Source organism: Montipora capricornis, chromosome 6 (genome assembly GCF_036669925.1).
Source record: "Montipora capricornis isolate CH-2021 chromosome 6, ASM3666992v2, whole genome shotgun sequence".
NCBI lineage: Eukaryota > Metazoa > Cnidaria > Anthozoa > Scleractinia > Acroporidae > Montipora > Montipora capricornis.
Genome location: NC_090888.1, coordinates 4,650,016 through 4,662,763, shown reverse-complemented (window position 1 = coordinate 4,662,763; position 12,748 = coordinate 4,650,016). Strand labels below are relative to the sequence as shown.

The 12,748-nt window shown below is 39.1% G+C and overlaps 1 pseudogene; it reads left to right on the top strand.

The window, feature by feature from the left end:
* The first annotated feature begins 3,301 nt into the window (after positions 1-3,301).
* LOC138051355 (uncharacterized) lies at positions 3,302-12,200 on the top strand (annotated as a pseudogene).
* Positions 12,201-12,748: the final 548 nt, after the last annotated feature.

Below are 12,748 nucleotides of genomic sequence, written 5' to 3'. Positions count from 1 at the left end.
CCTGACCCGGCTTGACTACTGTTTTCATGTCAACGCTTATGAACATTTGACTGCAAAAGGGTTACCCGCGGCGGTAATTCAACCAAGGGTAAAAAGCAACCCGGGCTGGTGTAAAAGGGCCCTTATTAGCCACTTAAGATTTTGGGCTGCGTCTTTCAAGTATGAGGAGACGCCCAAGGTCCTTTGAAGTTATGTCCTAGACTCGGATTATCGATCCTTCCCGTTGGACTTCATTGATTTTTTCATTCCCATCTGGCGTTTTCGGACCCTTTAATCTAACAATTCAGCGAGTGGTTTTGCAAAGAATCGGTTTTTAGAAAAAAAAAGTAAGAAAGTTTTCTCAAAATTTGAGAAGAGAGACTTGTTTCTTTTTTGAAATTTTGCTCTAGACTTTCATATACCGGACTAAAATGGCGAATACAAAAGAACCATTGATATTCCGATAAGGAGTCGCTGATTAGGTATTGTTATATTCGTTTTGTTCTTTTGTTTAACGGACATTAATTATTTCGGATCCGGTATAGACCTTATTCCAAAATGGCCGTCATTTAAATATTCTTTTGTTTGCATTCAAATTAGCCCTTGATGCCTCGTTCTTGAGCTGAAAATTCAAAATAACATTTTGCCTTGAAGGTCTAATTTGAATGAAAAATGGCGGCCATTTTGAAATATGGTGTATATGAAAGACCAGCCCAAATGATCTAATTCTCGAGGGAATTAAGTACGTCTCGCCAAATCTTTTTTTTTTTGTGCTGAAAGGCATTATTTTTCTTTTCGAGTAAGTTAGAATCTATCTTCTAAAGCCAAAATTTGAACTCTAATTTTAACGTCGTCCTTTTTAAATAGAAAGCAAAGTTGTCGATAATTAAAGTTCCAGATGTAAATGAGCCCGCCCCCTGTTTTGATTATCAAGTGGCCCGCATCTGAAAAACCGTTTCCGCCTAGATCAGCTCCGCATGAAAATGTAGTTCCCACCGCGTCGCTTTCGAGGAACTACAAAGGCGATATCTCGTGGGTGCTCCCCGACAAGAAAAATTGCAAATTTGAATTTCCTCGTCTGTCTCGTCTCTTTACATACCTATAAAATCCACTCCCGTACTTTCCTTCGGGATCGACAGTAACAAAATAATTAATATCGCCAACATGATAAGCACCACAAGCAAAACAAAAAGACCTAAGCAAAGAAAAAAAATTAAATTGTTAAAGTTTCGTCCATTAGGAAACAAAGCGCAAATACGTTACGAGTGTTGGAAGTATGTTGTCGTCGATAAAAGACGTGTGTTTGGCAAAACACAATATTTGGTTGTTTTTTTTTTCCAGTAAACTTGAATGAAAACGGGTTCTTTTCGTCCCAAATTTATCTCTTGACAGTGATTACAAAGGCAACTCGACTACAAAATTCCGGAGCATTAAATTGCAAGTGGATAACGTGCCCGGGTTAATCATAACACCGAATAATTTCAGTGGTGGTCGGAAAAGGCCAGGTACAAGTTTTAAGTTGCTCCAGACCTTATTCGTGTTGTGGTGTACACAATTTCACAAAAAATTTCATTGTGTTACAATAAGTGCAAATGAGGATAAAAAAAGGCCAAAACTGCATTCATTGCCCGAGATTTCCTTGTGGTCAAGACAAGGTATCAATTTTTCTGTCCAACCCTTACTAACCCTTAGAATTTTTCCACGAAAAACGGACGTTATGTTGCGTAGATGAGCGTGTGGAGTAATAGCAATCCCCAGTTCTACTTTCAATTTCTTTGCCATGATCTGCAAAGGATAAACACCTCGAGGCACCTCACATTAAATTGAGAGCGAGCTAGGGAACGCATTAGATCACCTTTGAGCCTTCTTTGAAAACTTGATTCCTGATAGCGTCCTTCCTTTTCTTCTTCGTCCGATTGGCTCTCGTCACTTTCGTTCCCGTCGTCGTAAAATGGAAATAATGCGCTCAAAAGCAATTGTTCTCTAGTTTCGTATTCGTCAGGGGAGCCTTCTTCTTGCGTCGAGGCAGCAACACTGTAAAAAGTATCACGTCCCGAGAAGAGATTCAGTTTCACAATATGAATGATCAGTGAATTACAGCAAACATTGAACTCAACAATTCGAAAAATTATATTACTGCCGTGGAAGAATACTACAATCACCTGGACTGTTTTGTTTTCCCGAAGTTATATTATGATTCCTCTGTGGTATTCACCTTTTGGAACTTTGAATTTCATTCCAAGGGGATTAGAAAACATTGGCCTTTTTGTTTGCTTGACAAGATCCTTGCATGTGCATTTCACAGACCGGTGCGAAGATAACCGGACATAATATTGTTATTGCATTGTTTTTCTGTGACAGTAGCTCATTTTATTATTTGCACGGAAATCGTTTGCCGCTTGCTCACACTGAAAAATGTCACCAGACTCCATGCGGAAAAATAACTGAAGACAGAGACGACATCGAACAAAAGGCAAGAAAATCAAGAAACAATAAGAACGCAAAAAGACAATGCCCCGCGAACAAAAGTTATGTAATCAAAACCGGAGCCGCACGCGAGGCAATTCACCGAAATTGCCGTTGTTAAAACGAGGGTAGCAGATGCGAAACAAAAGACAAAAGACAAAAAACGAAATCAGTAAAATTTACGTACCGTCTCATTTGCCGTTGTGTCTCTCAATGTGATTTCTATTTGTCCTTACTCTGGCTGGTCATGAGCATTCTTGTCTTCATATTTTGCGAGGCAACGCGGTCGATGGGCTGGGGCCCAGGACTTCAATTGCGTTGAAGTCCAAGTCCGACGCGGAACGCCCAGACTACGCTTACATACATGCAGTGCACTAGCTGGCTTTACAGTGTAGTGATGCGTCTCTCCCCAGTTTGCATCTACTGTCTATTGTGCTTGCATTTATTAAATTGCCCCTGAAAAGTCACTATTCTTCTGTAATTTTTTGTTTCATTAGGGAAAAATATGTCATCCTAATCTATGGTGTTAAAACTGTTACACTTTGTTTGGTATTCTCAGTAAAAAGATAAAAAAATAACTACTTTAATTACAATTGTATCAAAAAAATTCCACGCTCTATGTCATATGAATAAACGAATTTCACACGTAACTGTTAAAAACTGCACGCTTGTCAAACACTGCATGGTTTGCCACCCTGCGACCAGATTTGTTGATTCAAAATTTGCATTATGCAACCACACGCATTTGACACCTTTCCATTCGAGTGACGTTTCCTCAGGTGTTTTTTTTTTAGCTAACATTCCAGTATTTAAAAAGGCTGTGACTGTTTCTTGTCTACACTATGTGTCAGTGTTGATTACGAGTTCTGCAGTAACTATGGATGTGATACATCTGGCTCTCGGAGTTTTCATTTTGGGTTCTGTCTTCTGTGTTGGAACATTTGCAGGTTTATCAATGGTTCTACGCTTAAATTTGATTTTATCAATTCTAACCAGGCGGTTTTAAGGCTTATTGAACGCGAAGTCATCCAAAGCATTCTTGTTGCAGTCTACACTTTCTTCTTGGGATAACAAACTGGGAAAGAAAAGGAAACTCGAGTAAGAATTCCGAATCATTGCAGAGTTGTCTGATCGTCCAAATTTATTTATTTACCAAGAAATCTTGAAGGGATCCTAAAATCAAAGGTTTTTTCCATGGTATGCTTTTGATGAACTGGTCGTTCAAATTGATCCATTCTTCGCTCGAAGCTGTGATCAGCTCGGTATCAGTCTTCTTTTTAATTGTCAAAATGATGGTATGGTATGTGTTTCAGCAACTACTTCTCCTGGCGGAATGATATTCGGATCTGGTGAGGTAACGGTTGCTAACAACGAAGATTACAAATGCCAAGTTTTCCGATTTACCGCTCCGTTTGCTTCTGGTGATGTAAAGATTCAGATGACTATAGCTTCTGAGAAATACACTGCGTCAGTTCCGTGGGCCGAGGATGTAACAACATCGGGGTAAGCGATGTACAGTACACTAAATAAAAGCGACATTTTTAATTCTGGGTCGTAGTGAGACTGGGCTGAGATAAAACCACTGCAATGGCTTTCCATGCATTTATTCTGAATTTACGCAGGATAATCATGACCGAACCTTGAACGATGGCCAAACTTCGGCCACATTTTAGAAAATATATCAAAAAGGTATAAAAGTAACTTGTCTGAAGTTCTGTAGAAAAACCTGATCACCTTTTTTTGCCAACGAAATGTGAAGACATTTATAAAGCGCACAGCCTGCGCACGTGCAGATCGTTTTTCATCTGCTAGGTTCAATGCTGATTATTTCCTTTGCTGCATTTCAGATTCAAAGCCTGTGTGGCTACCACTTCAGCAATTTCTCCAAGTGGCCGAACAATAAATTTCCAGTGGATTGCTTATCAGAATGTTAGAAGTGACGATGGTTTTTCTAATAGACGACTCATCCCGCTTTATACATCGGGAACAAAATGTATCGACCAAAAATACGAAAAGGTCAGTTTTTCTCAGTTCTATTACTTAATTATTAATTTTAATGACCACGACGAGAAACTTCATGCATGCATCTTCACTTAACTAAAGTTGCCAAACGTTTTTCTTGTTTTCTTACTTGTTGAAAGTATAATGAAACAAACGAACATGTAGCTATATGGAAATTGTGTCGTGTGCGACCAGTCCCACAATGGTGTCAGTTCATTAAAAGAAAAAAAAATGAACAATTTGGATAACTCGCCAAAAAAAAAAAAAGATAAGAAATGTTGCTAAACATCAAAAGCTTCTCAAATTCTCTTTTAATATTATATATCATAAAATCAAACCATCCACGAGTTAGGAAGCCTGAATTCGGGGACTGCCGAAGAGGAATCTTTTTGCATAACAGAAACGTATTGAGCTAAATATCCTATATAAACGTAAAATGATCAAATCCTAGACTGAAGGCAACGACAGATATTGTCCTGATCTAAAATATTATTGAACTTAGAATTCCTTTTTTTATTTCAATCATCGTAATCTTTCTTGTCGGGTAAGGAAGGAATATTTCGGAATATTAATATTGTTAGAACACAAATTGACTAATAGATCAGAATACGTTCCCCTTTTTAAGCCTGAAAAACAAATTTTAGCTGAACGAGATGTGAACCCTGCATCCCCGATTTCTTGTTTTAGGTGTACTCGGAGGTTCCACATGTATTTGTAACAGCTGTCCACAAAGTAGACCCCGAAAATCCTAAAACTGAAAACAAACACGATGCGGCGATCGTTTGGGCAGAGGACGTAACATACCAGGGTTTCAGAGCATGCGTGAGAGAGTTGAAGAACTTTGACGGGATTCACAGACTCGTCCAAGTCGTGAGTGATTGCCACAGCAACAAATACTTTCTTTTTACCGCATTAAAATGTAGTGGGTAGATACAAGAAACAAATCGCTTTTTTTAGTAATTGTTTTTATCATGATCAAAATCAACCTTGCTAATGTTGGATCTTACAAGACATCCGAAAATTCTGAATTGATTAACTACAGGTTTAACCAAGAAGCTTAAGAAATTTACGTCATTTTACCGTCTGGAAAAAAGTCCCGGACACGAATGGCAAGAGATCATGAAGGAGGAAGAAACGTCGAGTTTTAGTCAGAAAAGACCGTTAGCTCGGCATCTTCCTCGCTGCCATGATCCATTCAACAGAGATGCGTGCCTTGCACTTTTTTTTTTTTTCAACAGTAGCTTTAGTAAAACCCATTAACAATAGCATAAATGATTGTAAAAGCTTATTTAGGCGTAAATGGCTTGAAATCTTGATGTTCTCTCACACTGCAGGACATTTTAGTGCTGTTCAGTAGACCCAATACATGGAACACCCCTCTGAGCTCTGACGTATACTTTCCTAACACCAACCCTCCAATAAAAGCCGAAGGATACAGTTACTGCAAGGTACTGATTGATAATGATAACGCAATTCTCGGTTAAATTCAAACGAGACTCGACAGATTAGCAGGGCTAAAGCTTCAGATTCAACGCAAATCTATGACTTGTTCGCTCAAAAGCTTCCTGCGAGCGTTAAAAGGTAAAGCTATTGTCCATTCATCTTTATCTCGCGCAGTGGAAGCAATTATAATTCTTTGATTGCACCTTACGGCCATGTTCGTCGAAAGAACAATAGCGAAAAAGTCTTTTGGGAATTTGAGTCCATTATGAAAAACTTGTGTAGATTTTTCTATTTTGGCACCAACGTGGCCGTTTGATCACGTCAGTGCAATCAAAGAATTAAAACTTTAATAAACACCTTGACTACTTTCCTACTTTACGATTGGACAAGAACAAATGGCTCCCCCAAATCCACTTCATTTTCAATGAGCTGGGCCATTTAGTAGTTTCTTCAATAAGACTAACCTTGTGCTAAAAATCTTTCAGACGGTGAAATTTGATCAGGAATTTTACAGTCCTCCGACCATGATCACAACTGCTGAGCACTACAAAGACAACATTAAAGCAACTATCGACGCTGACAACAACGCCATTCAGGAATGGGTTAGGGTAAGAAAAATAGCTACTAGTCGTGCTCAAATTAATCTATGGTTGCGTTTTCGTTCAACTTCGCCCGAAAGTGAATCACTATGACGCCAGACGTGCGTCAATATCACTTATTAACTTTAATTTTTCCAATAAATGAAAAACGCTTTACCCGATTACAAATCCGTAAAATATGGGCGTTGAGACATAGGTAATAGAGTTGAAATGTTTAGGGACGAGTTTCGGTGCGCAAAAACATAGTTTTCAATCCTTCGGAACTCAACATGGCAGCCATGTGATTAATAAGGCCTATTCAATCCTTTTTGAAATTTCAATTGTTCCTTTAGAACGTCACCAGTACAGATTTTGAGGTTTGCTTGAAAGATATCCAGCGGTATGACGCGCTTCACGACCCAATCACTGTCAACTACATCACTGCGGGATGTAAGTATAGGATGAACGAATTGACGTCATTTGCTTTGATTACGAACGGTCCCACTTTCGTCCCTACGTTATTCGAGCACGAGGAGAAGACAGGCACGAGAAAAAATGGCCCCAAAATTTCGCTCGGCCATTTTTCTCGTGCCAGTCTCAGGACCAAGGAAAAAAAAATTGACTTGCGTAGCAATTTGAAGAAAATTTGCATATCTCTTCGGGTTTCCAAAACAGTTACTTGCGTAAAACGAAATTAAAAACCCACATCGTTTCAATTGACTTTTAAGACTGTATGATTGTTTTAAAAATTACGAGACTAAATTTAATTTAATTTGAAAATTAGCCAAAGTCGTTAAAAGATCGTCTCTTTCGCTATCATTCAGCGCTTTTGTCTGATCAGATATTTATTCATCTTTCAAAATAAGATTATTGGCAACGATCACACGAGCTCGTGGGTACTTCCTCCGTGGTCCGTATTATCAATTATACCCAACGCATTCTTCTCCGGTAATTACCAAAACTGTTACACTTTACTTGCAGATTATCACCCATGTAACGAAGTCACTTGCCCATATTACGGAGTATGCAAGGCAATAAGTGCAACCAATCATTCGTGTGTCTGCATTCCATGTGCTACAAATGAATCTGAGCCCCTCTGCGACAACAACGGATACACTCATCAAAGTCTCTGCCAATACAAATACAAAGTCTGTAAAGACAAAGAAGAGCCTGGAATCAAGCATTATGGAGGCTGTAAACGTGAGTGCTGCCATTGCAATTTAAAGATGGTTCATATCCAGTAAGATAACCACTTAAAAAAAAAAAAACACTCGATTAATCGCACCAGTATGTCAAACTGAGTACTTCACAATTGCATCCATCATTATCCTTCGAGGAACATTCCCTTAAGTTTATAACTTGAAATGAAATTTAATCCCCCAACGATTAGCAGTGACTTTAAGTCTCTTGTGCAAAGTTTTAACAGCACAAAAACCTTGTGTTAAAAACAGTAATAATATCAATGCTCTCCGTTGCTCTTGATTTCCAGCATTTGTCATTCAGAGAGGTCGCGTTGCGCTTTATCTCGACACCGTTGACGTTAAATGCAGATTCGTTCAATTTAAGACGAGTTTCGTGTCCAGCCGTGGATTAGTTTACGTACTGACATCCATCAATTACTTCAACTACACCGGAAGCTTCATACACGATGCTGCGGTGGCCTGGGTCGAAAATGTCAAATTCACATCGTTTGACGTGTGTGTACTAAAGGCGGGAAGAAATGACCGCCTAACACCAGATGGTGGGCTCACATTCGTCGACTACATGGCTTTCCAAGAAGCACCGATAAACGCAGTGGCTGGACTAACAACCATGACAGACTGGTGGGACGGAACCAATTGCAAGAGCGTATCATTCTCGGTTAGTCACAGAAAAAAACAAGACATCGAACTTCAAGTCTTCTGTTATAAACATCTTAATTTTGAGAAAATTCTTCTCTCCCTATCCTTTACCTTTTTTCAAAATCCTTATTTCAGAAAAGCTTTGCTTCTACGCCTTACGTTCTGGTGACAGCCGAACACGCGTGACCTGACCAAAAACACAATGCAGCCTCGGTTTGGGTGGAAAACATTGAATTAAACAAATTTAAAGTGTGTTTACGCGAGATGCAGAACTTCGATGGACAACACAAGAAAATTAGCGTGGTAAGTAATGCTGTCGTTTGGCCCGCTCGCATAAATTAGATCAGAAAAATTAAAACAAGAAACTTCGCCAACTCAACATTACTAAAAGTCACTACGGAAAACGAACGTTCGTTCAGTTCCTACAAATCCAAGCCTCAAGTTTTAAGTTCATTCCACAATTTCTCTTGAAGGTTTCCCTGGTGGTATGTTCTCAATCAACAGTGTCAATCTAGACATGACTCAGTCCCTTTTCACCATGTATTTATTGCTCTCATATAAATACTAATTTATCTGCGGATGTTCCCGACGCCTTTTCTTAACCTTGCAGAACTGGTTTGCCTATAAAGATCTGCCAAACAACCTCCTTTCTCAACAACACAAACTCGCATTCCTCAATGACTTTAAGCCCCGTCTTCAAGATCACAACTCTTTTTGCCAGGTAAGACTAATTTTTCAAACCCTCCTTTACATTCTTTTTACGACATGAATTAAGAGATGCAATCATTGTGACAACTTTTTATTTCAGACTTTACAATTCCCAGAAGCTTATTATTCTGTCCCGACAATCATTGTGTCTGCCGCCCATAAGAAAACTGCTCTTACCATGCCCCCTGAGTACAACAGCATTGTGACCTGGGTCGAGGTACGTCAATAGCAAAATCTAGAATTAATCCTTCAGCAGTGGCCAAACCAGACAATTATTTCCCACAAAAATATTTCGACGGCATAACAACTTACAAAGCCCGACCCATGAAAGCAGATTCGACCTCACCGCCTCCTCAAATTGTACTGTGCATTTACAGTCAGTAAAACTAAGGAACCCTACGAGAGCAGCGGAAAATGTACATAAATAACGTCCACGAAGCCTAAAAACAATATCGCATTAAATTTTTGAAAAAAACTTTTTTGTAAGCCGAACTTTCGGTCGCGTACCAGCAATCAACATTAATGCGAAAATATCATCAATTTTTCAGCAAATCAACACTTTCAACTGCTCTGTTTGCATGAAAGAACTAAACAACCTCGTCGCTGGTTATGACGCGGATGGCTATGATCCTGTTGACGTATCGATGTTGGTAATCGGTGAGTAAATGTTATTCCTGTTTGCCGATATTACTAAAACGCTTTCAAAATATCCTCCTAAGTGATCAGTGTACAGTTCTAGACCTTCTACAAGAAATATTTAAAATTTTCAAAGCCCAGCCATAAAACACGTGACAAACACATTTTTCCACTCGCCAACAATTTCAATTCATCCAGATGTTACATTTTATTTCTTTGCCTTGAATTTCTTTTAACTGTCATTGCTCTTAATCTTCTTACCAATACATTTAGGTCTCTTTGCATTTACTTTCCTAGACAATAGTTCCACTTCGAAATGTTCTTTCTCCTTGGTTTAAAATCACCAAAATTTGACAAACCATATTCACTCCTAATACATTTGTTTTTTTCAGGAGCTCCCGAACACATGTGTACTGGTGCTACAGCACTTGGAGTTGCCAATCAAAGCATTATTCTCGACAGCCAAATGACCGCCTCGTCTCAACTTTCTCCCAATACCCAAGCCAGTTTTGGTCGCCTTAATGGTAAAAGAGGACTTGGATGGTGCGCAAAAACAGCCAACAGCACCAACGACTGGCTTCAAGTCGATCTGGGTAAAACGCTCCATATTTGCTCCATGTTTGTCCAAGGAGAGGTCAATGGTTCCAGATGGGTTACAGACTTCAATCTGCGATACTCCACCGACGGAAATACTTGGAAAATCCATATGGACACAAATGGAGCCAGAGTGGTAAAAAATTGAATTAAAAGAGCATACATTTTCTATACCATATGTGGACAATCCTTCTCACGACTGCATGAGGAAGCCTTTTCAATACATTTCATGTATTGCGGTACAAGAGTACCAACTCTACGCGATACTTCGGGAGTCCATTTACAATATTGGCTTAAGGAACGTTGCCCTTGTATGAATGTACATAAAATAGTTAAGAGTGAATCAAATTGGGAAGTGCCTCCGTCTTGATTACCCAAAACAGCTCGCATATCAAGCTGAACCGTAAGTGCATGCAGAAAACATTCCAGCGCACACGTATCAACACAACGTTCAGAAAGGGCGAAATTGGCTTAATGTCCTCAAACAAAAAAAGCTTCAATGTCTCACCATTTGCAAGTTTATAAAAAAAAGCAACACATTCTTCTTAAGAAACCCTTAGCGCTGTTTCCATCAAGAAATTCACAAAACCCCTATACTCCTAAGCGGTAGAACTTTGCCTAATACCCGGCTGAAGTTAATCGACTCCTAAATCAAAAGATATGGCGAAATTTCAGTAAAAACAAACTCCAGTGCAAATTCTCGCTAACCATAAATTTGGTATCTAATAATTGCTCGTACATTTTCAAATCGACCAAGTTTGGTAAATTATGAAACGTCCGCCATACTAATCAAAATATTCTAAATTTTATATTGAAGGAATTTCACCGAACGGGCGTCAAGTCAAGCTCTACCATTACAACCCACAAGTTGCCAGTTGCTATCGTCGCCAGATATATTCGCTTTGTTCCAACCAAACAGAAAAACTGGAACTGCTTGAGAATGGAAATCAGTGGTAAGTATAACCAGCAAGAGTTAGCCACGACCTGTTTTCAGATCTCGTCAAAGTAAAATAGGTCAACCATTCGTAGTTCATAACCGAGACTGAGGTAGCTACAGCAATCTCAAACTGAGGCCTTGCCGTATTGACCGAGCGAGTGTTTTGTTATCCAAGTTGCACGTGAGAGAATCTTTGTTCACTTCTCTCACCCGTTAAAAGACTGGATCCAACGGTGGTACGTCATTGTATTCGAAAATGTGCGGATGCAACCGTGCAGACATATCCGATTTCGCAGCGTATTAAAACAAATTTCTCGCTGGAAACCGTATACGAAATATTCCGCATACGGCTAGCAAATTCGTTGGATACGTGTGGGCGGTACCTAATACTGAAAGTACTAAGATCGAGTTAAATGACTTCAAGATCATGCCCTGTGACAAGGGCTAAAATAGAGTGCTACATTTAAAGAAAATATTTTTTGCATTAACAAATTTTCTGATTGTACCTCGATACAATTAACTAATGAAGGTGTTTCTTTTAAAACAAACCATTCCAAAAAGCAAACCATGTTTTACCATCAGGGAAGGATTAAGGTTTCACAAACGTTGCCCGTGTAGCACTTATATTTCAACAGACTTGACTGATAAGAGTGTAATATGAACTGTAAAGTGTCTACCCTATATGAGCGTTAGCCCTACTAATGGCAATGAGCCTACACAAGGACAAAAAAACTTCCACCCTGGTCAGCTTCTCTGTCCTTGTGTGCGTCCATTTGCATTAGTAGGGCTAACGCTCACATGGTTCATATGGGGTAGAAAACTAGCACTTCAAATTACACTCTAATCAGTTAAGTCATATTTTACCATCATTGAACATTTATTTCTCTTTCCCCAGGTTACTGAATAACTCAAGAATGAAAGTCTGAGCCAAGTATTGCTCTTCTGGTCATTTTTCCATTTTTATGTATTAACCAGGCAAAGCCTTGAACTCAATAAACGGAAAAATTTATATGCCAATCTGTCCTTTAAAGTAGACAGCCTTCCATAAATCTCGTTATGCCTTTGTGCTTTCATCAACTCAACCGGAATTTTCACAACACCCTCTATCAAGGAAAACAAACTGACTTTCTCTCCTAATTAACTGTCCTTTTGAATAACGGATAGATTCTCGCCTTTGTTAACATTATCAAATTTGCGCATCTCGAGATCACTGCATTATGTATACACAAACAGCTTTGCTTGTTACTCATTGCATAATATTTTTCAACCCAACCGGTTTTGCACATGAAACGGCACAGGCGCCCGCGAAAACACCTTAACACAAATAAAAGAAGTAATGTATCTCAACAACGACCAAAAAGAACAACTCTATATCTTCCGAAGTTGTTACAAAACCGATCGTAGAAATCCTATTTCTTCAAATGATCTTCCGAGTAAAATATCAGCGTGAACTAACTGAACTAAATCATTAGGGGCCTGGAATTAGTTCCCTTGTGACTGTGATTATTTTTCAATAAGTCATCCCATATCCACACTCCCAATCGGTGAAGTTCATTCATTTAACA